The sequence below is a fragment of the Salmo salar genome, chromosome 14 (genome assembly GCF_965601325.2).
Source record: "Salmo salar chromosome 14, fSalSal1, whole genome shotgun sequence".
NCBI classification, from domain to species: Eukaryota; Metazoa; Chordata; class Actinopteri; order Salmoniformes; family Salmonidae; genus Salmo; species Salmo salar.
The window spans coordinates 29,534,992-29,549,123 of record NC_138304.1 but is presented as its reverse complement, the minus strand read 5'-3'; the positions used below and the strand labels follow the sequence as shown (position 1 = coordinate 29,549,123).

The window sequence follows — 14,132 nt, the reverse complement described above, 5'->3', positions numbered from 1 at the left end:
CCATGTACTGTCAAATCTTGGGTGAGAACCTCCTTCCCTCAACCAGGGCATTGAAAATGGGTCGTGGATGGGTATTACAGCATGACAATGACCCAAAACACACGGCCAAGGCAACAAAGGAGTGGCTCAAGAAGAAGCACATTAAGGTCCTGGTGTGGCCTAGCCAGTCTCCAGACCTTAATCCCATAGAAAATCTGTGGAGGGAGCTGAAGGTTCGAGTTGCCAAACGTCAGCCTCGAAACCTTAATGACGAGCTCCGTTCCCTTTCCTTTCTAAAGACAAAGGAATTGTCCGGTTGGAATATTATTGAAGATTTATGATAAAAAATCCTAAAGATTGATTCTATACATCGTTTGACATGTTTCTACAAACTGTAATGGAACTTTGACTTTTCGTCTGGACTTAGTTCCCGCGCCTTGTGCATTTGGATTAGTGTACTAAACGCTTGAACAAAAAGGAGGTATATAGACATAAAGATGAACTTTATCGAACAAAACGAACATTTATTGTGGAACTGGGATTCCATTCCGATGAAGATCATCAAAGGTAAGTTAATATTTATAATGCTATTTCTGACTTCTGTTGACTCCACAACATGGCGGGTATCTGTATGGCTTGTTTTTGTGGCTGAGCGCTGTACTCAGTTTATTGCATGGTGTGCTTTCACCGTAAAGCTTTTTTGAAATCTGACACAGCGGTTGCATTAAGGAAAAGTATATCTTTAATTCTATGCATAAGACTTGTATCTTTCATCAATGTTTATGATGAATATTTCTGTAAATTGATGTGGCTCTCTGCAAAATTACCAGATGTTTTGGAAGCAAAACATTACTGAACATAACGCGCCAATGTAAACTGAGATTTTTGGATATAAATATGAACTTTATTGAACAAATCATACATGTATTGTGTAACATTAAGTCCTATGAGTGCCATCTGATGAAGATCATCAAAGGTTACTGATTAATTTTATCTCTTTTTCTGCTTTTTGTGACTCCTCTCTTTGGGTGGAAAATGGCTGTATGTTTTTTTGTGACTAGGCGCTGACCTAATATAATCGCATGGTATGCTTTCACCATAAAGCCTTTTTGAAATCGGACACTGTGGTGGGATTAAGAAGAAGTTATCTTTAAAATGGTGTATAATACTTGTATGTTTGAGGAATTTTAATTATGACATTTCTGTTGTTTGAATTTGGCGCCCTGCACTTCCACTGGCTGTTATCAAATCCTGTTAACGGGATCGATTTCACCTCTAAGAAGTTAAATGATTATGTGACATGCAGTCATATTCCGGTCCCGATTGGTCAAATAGTGTTATTTGACACGTCAAATAGTGTTATTTGACACGTCAAATAGTGTTAGACACGTCAGTGATGTTTTTTGACACGCAGAGACTCAAACGGCGTTCTATAGCAAAGACCCAAACGGCGTTCCATAGAAATCCTGGTTGAGAATGAAACGACTGAACAAATGAACAATGAAACAGCACTGCAAGTAAGTGAAAGAAATAGGCTTTGATTATGTTTTACTGGTAATGGGGACATACGTACACTACCGTTCAAAGGTTTGAGGTCACTTAGAAATGTCCTTGTTTTTGAAAGAAAAGCACATTTCTTGTCCATTAAAATAACATAGATCAGAAATACAGTGTAGACATTGTTGATGTTGTAAATGACAATTGTAGCTAAAAACGGCAGATTTTTAATGGAATATCTATATAGGCGTACAGAGGCCCATTATCAGCAACCATCACTCCTGTGTTCCAATGGCACGCTGTGTTAGCTGATCCAAGTTTATCATTTTAAAAGGCTAATTGATCATTAGAAAACCCTTTTGCAATTATGTTAGCAGAGCTGAAAACTGTTGTTCTGATTAAAGAAGCAATAAAACTGGCCTTCTTTAGACTAGTTGAGTGTCTGGAGCATCAGCATTCGTGGGTTCGATTAAAGGCTCAAAATGGCTAGAAACAAAGAACTTTCTTCTGAAACTTGTCAGTCTATTCTTGTTCTGAGAAATGAAGGCTATTCCATGTGAGAAATTGCCAAGAAACTGAAGATCTGGTACAACGCTGTGTACTACTCCCTTCACAGAACAGCGCAAACTGGCTCTAACCAGAATAGAAAGAGGAGTGGAAGGCCCCGGTGCACAACTGAGCAAGAAGACAAGTACATTAGAGTGTCTAGTTTGAGAAACAGACCCCTCACAAGTCCTCAACTGGCAGCTTCAATAAACAGTACCCACAAAACACCAGTCTCAACGTCAACAGTGAAGAGGCGACTCCAGGATGCTGGCCTTCTAGGCAGAGTTCCTCTGTCCAGAGTCTGTGTTTTTTTGCCCATCTTAATCTTTTCTTTTTATTGGCCAGTCTGAGATATGGCTTTTTCTTTGCAACTCTGTATTGCATTGTACAATCTTATTCCATTCTTATGAATTTGTTTACAACTATTCTTTATTTTATTGGCACTGGTATTATAATAATTATTATATGTAATGGTGTATGTGTGTGTATATATAGATATATATATTTTTTTAAATTCAATGTACTTTACTCAAACTAGTGAATATCACTTATTATAAATGAGATCATTAACTATCAGCTCTTGGAATATTCAGGGCCTATACTCTTCACATTTTGGTTATAAAACAAATCCAGAATTGAGTAAAAACATCAAGGGACAGGACATCATAATCCTACTGGAAACATGGTGTCGTGGAGACAAATACTCAGTGTCCCCCAGGCTATAGAGAAAGTTTACTACCATCAATCAAACATAAAAATGTTAAACGGGGCTGGGACTCAGGTGGAATCCTCATTTGGCATAAGCAGGACTTAGCACTGAATGAAATGAAAAAAGGTACTAAATCACATTTGGCTAAAACATAACAAAGGTACAATCTATTGTGACAATGATGTATACATATGTGCAGCTTATGCTCCTCCTTCAGATTCACCATATTATAATGATCCGTTTTTTGACAATCTCCATACCAAAATCATTACATTTCAGGCAGAGGGTAAAGTGCTTCCTTGTGGAGATTTCAATGCAAGAACAGGTTCTGAGCCTGACTACACTGATGCGGGAGGTAACCACCACATATTTGGACACCCCTCCTTGTACAGTAGCCCTATTATAAATAATAGAAACCGTCCTGACCAAATACTGAACAAAAATGGGAAGGAGTTAGTGCATCTCTGTCGAGCCTTAGGCCTGTACATGCTTAATGGTAGAATCAGAGGGGACTCTTTAGGTCGGTTTACTTACTGCTCAGCTCTTGGGACAAGTGTAGTCGATTATGCCATCACTGACATTGACCCCTCCTCCATTAGTGCATTCACTGTCAGACCACAGACACCATTGTCAGATCACAGTCAGATCAACGTGTTTCTGAAGAAATTAACCGGCAATATTCATTAAAAAAAACAGCCCAATAAACTCTACAACATAAACCAACCGTCCAGATGGGGTCAAAACAGTGCGGAGAGATTCATTGAACTCAAATGAAATGATGAACTCTATACAGTTCTTCAATAACTCACAATACCAAAACAATAAAGATGGTGTCAATTCGGCTACTCAAAACATCAATTGCATATTCCAAAAAGCAGCATCGAAAGCTAATTTGAGAAAACCGAAGAAATGCAATATCAGAAACAAAAAGTTTCTGAAAAATGGTTTGATAACGAATGTAAAACAATTATAAAACACCTAAGACAAATGTCAAATGAAAAACATAAGCAGCAAAACAACCCAGAGCTACACTATGAATACTTTGAAACTCTGAAACAGTATAAACAAACACTGAAACGCAAGAAATTGAATTATACCAACAAGGTACTTGATGAAATTGAAAACGCAATTGACCAAAATCAGTTCTGGGACATGTGGAACAAGCACAACAAAGCCACAAGAATTAGCCTTACAATATGAAGGAATTTGGAAAACGTATTTTGATAATCTATACAAAAACATCCTACAAAAAGACTTACAACAAAACCGATTAGAAATTCAAGAAAAAAATGAACAATCTTGAATCGGTCATTAAAAACAACCAAAATCCATTAAATTACCCAATAACCCAACAAGAACTAAATGAAAATCTCAAATCTATAAAATCAAAGAAGGCCTGTGGTCTAGATAACATCAGACATGAAATGCTGAAAAACAGCACACCTGAGTTGCAAAATACTATGCTTAAATTGTTCAACATGGTTTAACTTCTGTCTGCTTCCCTGATGTCTGGAACCAGGGGTTCATCTCCCCTATCCAAAAAAGTGGAGACAAATCAGACCCCAATAATTACAGGGGAATTTGCGTAAACAGCAACTTGGGAAAGGTTTTCTGTGGCATTTTGAAGAAAAAATGTGATAAGTAAATGTCAAATTGGCTTTCTCCCCAACCATCGCACTACTGACCACATATACACACCTTAGACACAATAATGAATAAACACATCCACCAAAAAAAAGAGGGCAAAATCTTTGCTTGCTTTATTGACTTTAAAAAAAGCATTCGATTCTATTTGGCACGAAGGGCTATTCTACAAAATTATACAAAGTGGGCTTGGTGGTAAGGTGTATGACTTAATAAAATGTATGTACACAGAAAACAAGTGTGCAATAAAAATAAAACCAAAGAACACAATTCCTTTCACAACGTCATGGTGTGAGACAAGGCTGCAGTTTGAGTCCAAATCTTTTCAACATTTATATCAATGAATTAGCAGACATGTTGGACCATTCTCCAGTCCCAGGACTCACACTATTTGACACAGAGGTAAAATACCTGCTATATGCTGATGACTTGGTACTTCTATCACCAACCAAAGAAGGTCTTCAACAGAACCTTAATATTCTAGAGCAATACTGCCATAATTGGGCCGTGGCAATAAATAAAAAAAGAAAATCATGATTTTCCCCCAAAAAAATTGATGTCAGAAACACAAATAGAAATTCAACCTGAACAACACCATAATTGAACACACTACAAATGACACATACCTTGGTCTGCATCGGGAAACCTTAACATGGCAGTGAATGCACTCAAAGAAAAAGCCTGCAGAGCATTGTATGCAATAAAAATGAATTTTTTCAATATCAACATCCCAATTAGAATTTGGACCAAAATATCTGACAGAGTAATCCTACCAATAGATCTTTACGGAAGTGAGGTTTGGGGGCCACTTAAACTGGACTTTAATATGTGGGACAAATATCCAATTGAAGCCCTACATGCAGAATTCTTTCGGAAAAGTCCAGAGAAATACACCAACTAATGCATGTAGGGCAGAATTGGGCCACTTTCCAGTAATAATAAAAATACAGAAAAGATCATTAACATTTTGCCTACATCTAAATTCAAGTCTGCAATTTAAAGCACTTCAAACCCAAGAGCTGAGCCCAGAAACGAGCCCTCTGTCAGCTGGTGTTGGACCTAACCAACCAAGCTGACACCAGCACTGCTTCAAAATAAAGAATTCCAATAAACAAAATCATGAACCAATGAAAGGACTCATATTGACAACATTGGAAAAACTAAACAAAATCCCAAAGCCGACTAAATTGCCATCTGGCCCTCAACAGAGAATATGAATTGGCTGATTATCTCTACTCTGTCAGAGATACGAAGCAGAGACAGGTCCTTACCAAGTACAGGCTGAGTGACCACCTGGCTGATTATCTCTACTCTGTCAGAGATACGAAGCAGAGACAGGTCCTTACCAAGTACAGGCTGAGTGACCACCTGGCTGATTATCTCTACTCTGTCAGAGATACGAAGCAGAGACAGGTCCTTACCAAGTACAGGCTGAGTGACCACCTGGCTGATTATCTCTACTCTGTCAGAGATACGAAGCAGAGACAGGTCCTTACCAAGTACAGGCTGAGTGACCACCTGGCTGATTATCTCTACTCTGTCAGAGATACGAAGCAGAGACAGATCCTGACCAAGTACAGGCTGAGTGACCACCTGGCTGATTATCTCTACTCTGTCAGAGATACGAAGCAGAGACAGGTCCTGACCAAGTACAGGCTGAGTGACCACCTGGCTGATTATCTCTACTCTGTCAGAGATACGAAGCAGAGACAGGTCCTTACCAAGTACAGGCTGAGTGACCACCTGGCTGATTATCTCTACTCTGTCAGAGATACGAAGCAGAGACAGATCCTGACCAAGTACAGGCTGAGTGACCACCTGGCTGATTATCTCTACTCTGTCAGAGATACGAAGCAGAGACAGGTCCTTACCAAGTACAGGCTGAGTGACCACCTGGCTGATTATCTCTACTCTGTCAGAGATACGAAGCAGAGACAGGTCCTTACCAAGTACAGGCTGAGTGACCACCTGGCTGATTATCTCTACTCTGTCAGAGATACGAAGCAGAGACAGGTCCTTACCAAGTACAGGCTGAGTGACCACCGATTGGCAATAGAAACCGGCAGACATAAAAAGACATGGCTTCCCAAAGAGAAGTGTGTACGTGGTCACTGCACGACAGGGGAGGTAGAAACAGAGATGCACTTTCTCATTTTAATGTGATAAATACTCCTCACCAAGAGATTCATTATTCACAGAAATGACTACATTTATTCAAAATGTTAACTTACTAAACCCAGAGGAAAAAGTAAAAAATACTCATGCGCGAAGGAGCAATGGCTCCTCTTGTAGCCAAATATGTATGTCTGACATAGCCTGAGGGACACTGCATAATAACATCTGTATAGTAAACAGTAACTTACTTATTATTAGTATTATTGTTATAACTATTATCATTGTTGTTATCATTCCAAATAGTAGTGGTATGGGTAGTAGGGTGATGATAATGATAGCAGTTTAATGATGGTGCTGGTAGTAGTAGTAGTAGTAGTAATGATGATGGTAGCTGTAGTACTGATGTAATGGTGAAGATGACAGTTATTTAGTTATAAGTTAGTTATAGTTTCATTTTCCATGTTTAGCTTTTCATATTTATTACATTTCTACTATATTGTTGTTATTTTTGTATTTAATTTTGTATTATTATTTACTACCATTTTATATTATTATTTGTTATTGTTTATAAATTTATTACAATGTATATTGTATAGATTGTTGCTTTGTCATTATTTACACAATGTTTTTCATGTAAATAAAGCAGCTTGAATTTGAATTTGAGAGAGAGTGTGCAAGAGAGAGAGTGTGCGAGAGAGAGAGTGTGCGAGAGAGAGAGTGTGCGAGAGAGAGAGTGTGCGAGAGAGAGAGAGAGTGTGCGAAAGAGAGAGAGAGTGTGCGAGAGAGAGAGAGAGAGTGTGCGAGAGAGAGAGAGAGAGTGTGCGAGAGAGAGAGAGTGTGCGAGAGAGAGAGAGAGTGTGCGAGAGAGAGAGAGAGTGTGCGCGAGACAGAGAGAGCGCGAGACAGACAGAGAGAGAGAGCGTGAGAGAGACAGACAGAGAGCGTGAGAGAGACAGACAGAGAGCGTGAGAGAGAGACAGACAGAGAGCGTGAGAGAGACAGACAGACAGAGAGCGTGAGAGAGACAGACAGACAGAGAGCGTGAGAGAGACAGACAGACAGAGAGCGCGAGAGAGACAGACAAAGAGAGCGTGAGACAGACAAAGAGAGCGTGAGACAGACAGCGTGAGACAGACAAAGAGAGCGTGAGACAGACAGAGAGAGCGTGAGACAGACAGAGAGAGCGTGAGACAGACAGAGAGAGCGTGAGACAGACAGAGAGAGCGTGAGACAGACAGAGAGAGCGTGAGACAGACAGAGAGAGCGTGAGACAGACAGAGAGAGCGTGAGACAGACAGAGAGAGCGTGAGACAGACAGAGAGAGCGTGAGACAGACAGAGAGAGCGTGAGACAGACAGAGAGAGCGTGAGACAGACAGAGAGAGCGTGAGACAGACAGAGAGAGCGTGAGACAGACAGAGAGAGCGTGAGACAGACAGAGAAAGCGTGAGACAGACAGAGAAAGCGTGAGACAGACAGAGAGAGCGTGAGACAGACAGAGAGAGCGTGAGACAGACAGAGAGAGCGTGAGACAGACAGAGAGAGCGTGAGACAGACAGAGAGAGCGTGAGACAGACAGAGAGAGCGTGAGACAGACAGAGAGAGCGTGAGACAGACAGAGAGAGCGTGAGACAGACAGAGAGAGCGTGAGACAGACAGAGAGAGCGTGAGACAGACAGAGAGAGCGTGAGACAGACAGAGAGAGCGTGAGACAGACAGAGAGAGCGTGAGACAGACAGAGAAAGCGTGAGACAGACAGAGAAAGCGTGAGACAGACAGAGAGAGCGTGAGACAGACAGAGAAAGCGTGAGACAGACAGAGAAAGCGTGAGACAGACAGAGAGCGTGAGACAGAGAGAGCGTGAGAGAGACAGAGGTAAGACAGACAGAGAGCGTGAGAGAGACAGAGAGAGAGTGAGACAGACAGAGAGAGTGTAAGCAGACAGAGAGAGTAAGAGAGAGAGAGTGCGTGACAAAGCCATCACCTTCCGAGATATTAACCTAGAAGAGTCCCCTATGCAAGCTGGTCCGAGGGCTCTGTACACAAACAAACAGATCCCACAGAGCAACAAAAGTAAACCATGAGACCCAACTAAATCATGAGAAAACAAAAGGATAATTACTTGACACATTGGAAAGAATTAAACAAAAAACTGAGCAAATTGGAATGCTACTTGGCCCTAAACAGAGAGTACACAGTGGCAGAATGCCTGACCACTGTGACTGACCCAGAATTAAGGAAAGCTTTGACTATGTACAGACTCAGTGAGCAGACCGACAGAGCCCCAGAGACAGACTGAGAGACAGACCGTAAAACAGACCAAGACCGAGAGATCGACAGAGACAGACAGACCGACCGAGACAGACAAACCGAGACCGAGACCGACAAGAGACCGAGAGACCATTTTTACATTTACATTTTAGTCATTTAGCAGACGCTCTTATCCAGAGCGACTTACAGTAGTGAATGCATACATTTCATACATTTTCATACATTTTTTTTTTCTGTGCTGGCCCCCCGTGGGAATCGAACCCACAACCCTGGCGTTGCAAACACCATGCTCTACCAACTGAGCTACAGGGAAGACCGAGACAGACCGACAGACCGAGACCGACAGACCGACCGACCGACCGAGACAGACCGACTGAGAGACCGAGAGACCGACCGAGACAGACCGAGACCGACAGACCGACCGAGACAGACCGACCGAGACAGACAGACCGACCGAGACAGACAGACCGACCGAGACAGACAGACCGACCGAGACAGACAGACCGACCGAGACAGACAGACCGACCGAGACAGACAGACCGACCGAGACAGAGAGACAGACAGACAGAGACCAACAGAGACCGACCGAGAGACAGAGAGACAGACAGAGACAGACCGAGGGACCGAAAGAGAAACAGACAGAAACAGACAGAGACCAACAGAGACCGAGACAGACTGACAGAGATAGAGACCGAGAGACAGACAGAGATAGAGACCGAGAGACAGACAGAAACAGACAGACAGAGACCGAGTGACCAACAGAGAGACAGACAGAGACAGACAGAGACCGAGACAGACTGACAGAGATAGAGACCGAGAGACAGACAGAGATAGAGACCGAGAGACAGACAGAAACAGACAGACAGAGACCGAGTGACCAACAGAGAGACAGACAGAGACAGACAGAGACCGAGAGAAACAGACAGAGACCAAGAGACAGACAGAAACAGACAGAGACCAAGAGACCGACAGAGAGAGAGACCGAGAGATCGACAGAAACCGAGAGACAGACAGAGGCCGGCAGAGGCCGACAGAGGCCGACAGACAGACAGCAGACAGACAGACAGACAGACAGACAGACAGACAGACAGACAGACAGACAGACAGACAGACAGACAGAAGCTGACAGAGACCAAGAGACAGACAGAGACTGACTGAGACCAAGACAGAGAGAGAGACAGACAGAGACCAAGAGACAGACAGCAACATACAGAGACCGATAGACAGACAGAGACCGACAGAGACCAAGAGACCGACAGAGACTGACAGACAGAGAGCGAGAGACCGACAGAGACAGAGAGACCGACAGAGAGACCGACAGAGACAGAGAGACAGACAGTGACCGACAGAGACTGAGAGATCGACAGAGACCAACAGAGACTGAGAGACCGACAGAGACCGACAGAGACCGAGAGACAGACAGAGACCGACAGAGACTGAGAGATCGACAGAGACCGACAGAGACCGAGACCGACAGAGACCGAGACCGACAGAGACCGACAGAGACCGACAGAGACCGACAGAGACTGAGAGATCGACAGAGACCGACAGAGACCGAGACCGACAGAGACCGACAGAGACCGACAGAGACCGACAGAGACCGACAGAGACCGACAGAGACCGACAGAGACCAAGAGACCGAGAGACTGAGAGACCGACAGAGACCGACAGAGACCGACAGAGACTGAGAGATCGACAGAGACCGAGACCGACAGAGACCGACAGAGACCGACAGAGACTGAGAGATCGACAGAGACCGACAGAGACCGACAGAGACTGAGAGATCGACAGAGACCGACAGAGACCGACAGAGACCGAGAGATCGACAGAGACCGAGACCGACAGAGACCGAGAGATCGACAGAGACCGACAGAGACCGAGAGATCGACAGAGACCGACAGAGACCGAGAGATCGACAGAGACCGACAGAGACCGAGAGATCGACAGAGACCGACAGAGACCGACAGAGACAGAGACCGACAGAGACCGAGACCGACAGAGACTGAGACCGAGAGACCGACAATGAGAGACCGACAGAGACCGACAATGAGAGACCGACAGAGACCGAGACCGACAGAGACCGAGAGACCGACAATGAGAGACCGACAGAGACCGACAGAGACCGAGACCGACACCGACAGAGACCGAGAGACAGACAGAGACCAACAGAGACCGACAGAGACTGACAATGAGAGACCGACAGAGACCGACACCGAGAGACCGACAGAGACCGAGAGAAAAGACAGAGACCAACAGAGACCGACAGAGACCGACACCGAGAGACAGAGACCGAGAGACAGACAGAGACCGACAGAGATCGAGAGACAGACAGAGACCGAGACCGACAATGAGAGACCGACAGAACCAACACCGAGAGACCGACAGAGACCGAGACCGACAGAGACCGAGGAGAGAGAAACAGACGAGAGAGAAACAGAGGAGAGAGAGGTGAGCGAGCATGGAGAGCGAGCACAGAGAGGGAGCACGGAGAGGGAGCACGGAGAGGGAGCATGGAGGAAAGATAGAAAAAAAGCCAGCTAGCTGCAGCTTCACAGCTGAAGTTAAACCCATTCAATTACAGCTGGATTGCGGGTAACCTCTCCACTGCCTCTTGAGAGCTCCTATAAGACACTCTGGGTGTTTCTCAATATGCATAGTACCGTGCTCCACACTCTCATGCTCAGAGTGCATTCTCCGACCACGTTCTCTTGAGTACATTCTTGTGAGGATGAGTGTGGAGAACGCATAAAACAATACATTTGAGAAGCACTCGCACTCTCCCTACTGTATTCTCACCCGCTTCACCTACTGTATTACCTCACGCTTCACCTACTGTATTACCCCCACGCTCCCCCTACTGTATTACCTCACGCTCCCCCTACTGTATTACATCACACTCCCCTACTGTATTACCTCATGCTCCCCCTACTGTATTACCTCACGCTACTGAATTACCTCACGCTCCCCCTACTGTATTACCTCACGCTCCCCCTACTGTATTACCTCACGCTCCCCCTACTGTATTACCTCACGCTCCCCCTACTGTATTACCTCACACTCCCCCTACTGTATTACCTCACACTCCCCCTACTGTATTACCTCACACTCCCCCTACTGTATTACCTCACACTCCCCCTACTGTATTACCTCACACTCCCCCTACTGTATTACCTCACACTCTCCCTACTGTATTACCTCCCCCTCCTGTATTACCTCACGCTGCACCTCCCCATTCACTGAACCTTCTTCTAGCCAGGACAATGGCAACAATAGACAAATCAAGAAATACACAAAGTAAACATTTTACTTCATAATTATCAGCTAGATATGTGAATCGTAATAATCTAGCAAGCCAGCTAGTTAAACAGGCAAAAATGACCTAAAACTAATGTTATGCAAGGTAGATCTGTACATTTTTCATGGGTAGCTACAAATTCTTCATGGCTAGCTGGCTAGCCAGTTAGCCCTATTGACTTACAGTACTCATTCACTGAACAGTCTTCCAGCCAGGACAACAATGGCAATATAGATGAAACAAGATACACACGAAGCAACTGTTTCACTTCATAACTATCAGCTAGCTGTATGTGAATCCTAATAATGTAGCTAACCAGATTGTTTAACCTGTTGGGGATAGGGGGCAGTATTTGCACGGCTGGATAAAAAACGTACCCGATTTAATCTGGTTACTACTCCTGCCCAGTAACTAGAATATGCATATAATTATTGGCTTTGGATAGAAAATACCCTAAAGTTTCTAAAACTGTTTGAATGGTGTCTGTGAGTATAACAGAACTCCTATGGCAGGCCAAAACCTGAGAAGATTTCAAGCAGGAAGTGGCCTGTCTGAGAAGTAGTGTTTCATCTTGGCTCTTTTTATTGAAGACTCAGGATCTGTGCAATAACGTGACACTTCCTACGTCTTCCATAGGGTCTCAGAGCCCGGGAAAACGTTGAACGATAGCGAGGCAGGCTCTGGCTGAAACACTTTATCGCTTTTGGCAAGTGGCCACTCAGATTACTATGGGCTTAGGCGCGTGCCCGCTTCGACCGAATGGTTTCTTTTCTTTTGTCTGTTTATCTAAACGCAGATTCCCGGTCGGAATATTATCGCTTTTTTATGAGAAAAATGGCATAAAAATTGATTTTAAACAGCGGTTGACATGCTTCGAAGTACGGTAATGGAATATTTAGAATTCTTTTGTCACGAATTGCGCCATGCTCGTCACCCTTATTTAGCCTTTAGGATAGTGTCTAGAACGCACGAACAAAACTCCGCTGTTTGGATATAACGATGGATTATTTTGGACCAAACCAACATTTGTTATTGAAGTAGAAGCCCTGGGAGTGCATTCTGACGAAGACAACAAAGGTAATAACATTTTTCTTATAGTAAATCTGACTTTGATGAGTGCTAAACCTGCCGGGTGTCTAAATAGCTAGCCCTGTGATGCCGGGCTATCTACTGAGAATATTGCAAAATGTGCTTTCACCGAAAAGCTATTTTAAAATCGGACATATCGAGTGCATAGAGGAGTTCTGTATCTATAATTCTTAAAATAATTGTTATGCTTTTTGTGAACGTTTATCGTGAGTAATTTAGTAAATTCACCGGCAGTGTTCGGTGGGAATGCTAGTCACATGCTAGTCACATGCTAATGTAAAAAGCTGTCTTTTGATATTAATATGAACTTGATTGAACAAAACATGCATGTATTGTATAACATAATGTCCTAGGGTTGTCATCTGATGAAGATCATCAAAGGTTAGTGCTACATTTAGCTGTGGTTTGGGTTTATGTGACATTATATGCTAGCTTGAAAAATGGGTGTCTGATTATTTCTGGCTGGGTACTCTGCTGACATAATCTAATGTTTTGCTTTCGTTGTAAAGCCTTTTTGAAATCGGACAGTGTGGTTAGATTAACGAGAGTCTTGTCTTTAAAATGGTGTAAAATAGTCATATTTTTGAAAAATTGAAGTAATAGCATATCTAAGGATTTGAATAATGCGCCACAGGATTCAACTGGCTGTTGAGTAGCCCATAGAGGTTAACAGGAAAAATGACCTAAAACGAATATTATGCAAGATAGATGAATTCTTTGTGGGTAGCTAGCTAACAATTCTTCGTGGCTATTTGGTAACCTAACAGTACTAGTAGTTGTTAGCCCTATTGACTTATTACGGGCTTGCTATCTATGGTACGTAGGCAGGTAAAAATGCCAAAATGAACACAGCATGTATTTACTAACAGATCAAGATAAAATATTGTAGGCAACATTTCATTCCAAAGTCATTGTATTTTCTCTCGCTTCAGCTCAAATAATGTATGCCATTGATTTCAATAAACATTTTGTCATTTTTTATGTGGTT

At 43.2% G+C, this 14,132-nt stretch overlaps 1 protein-coding gene across 5 annotated transcripts in view; it reads right to left on the bottom strand.

The window, feature by feature from the left end:
- The window catches only part of LOC106569192 (histone-lysine N-methyltransferase 2C), a 137,507-nt gene that overhangs the window by 107,919 nt on the left and 15,456 nt on the right, over nt 1-14,132 (bottom strand). The window lies entirely within an intron of this gene.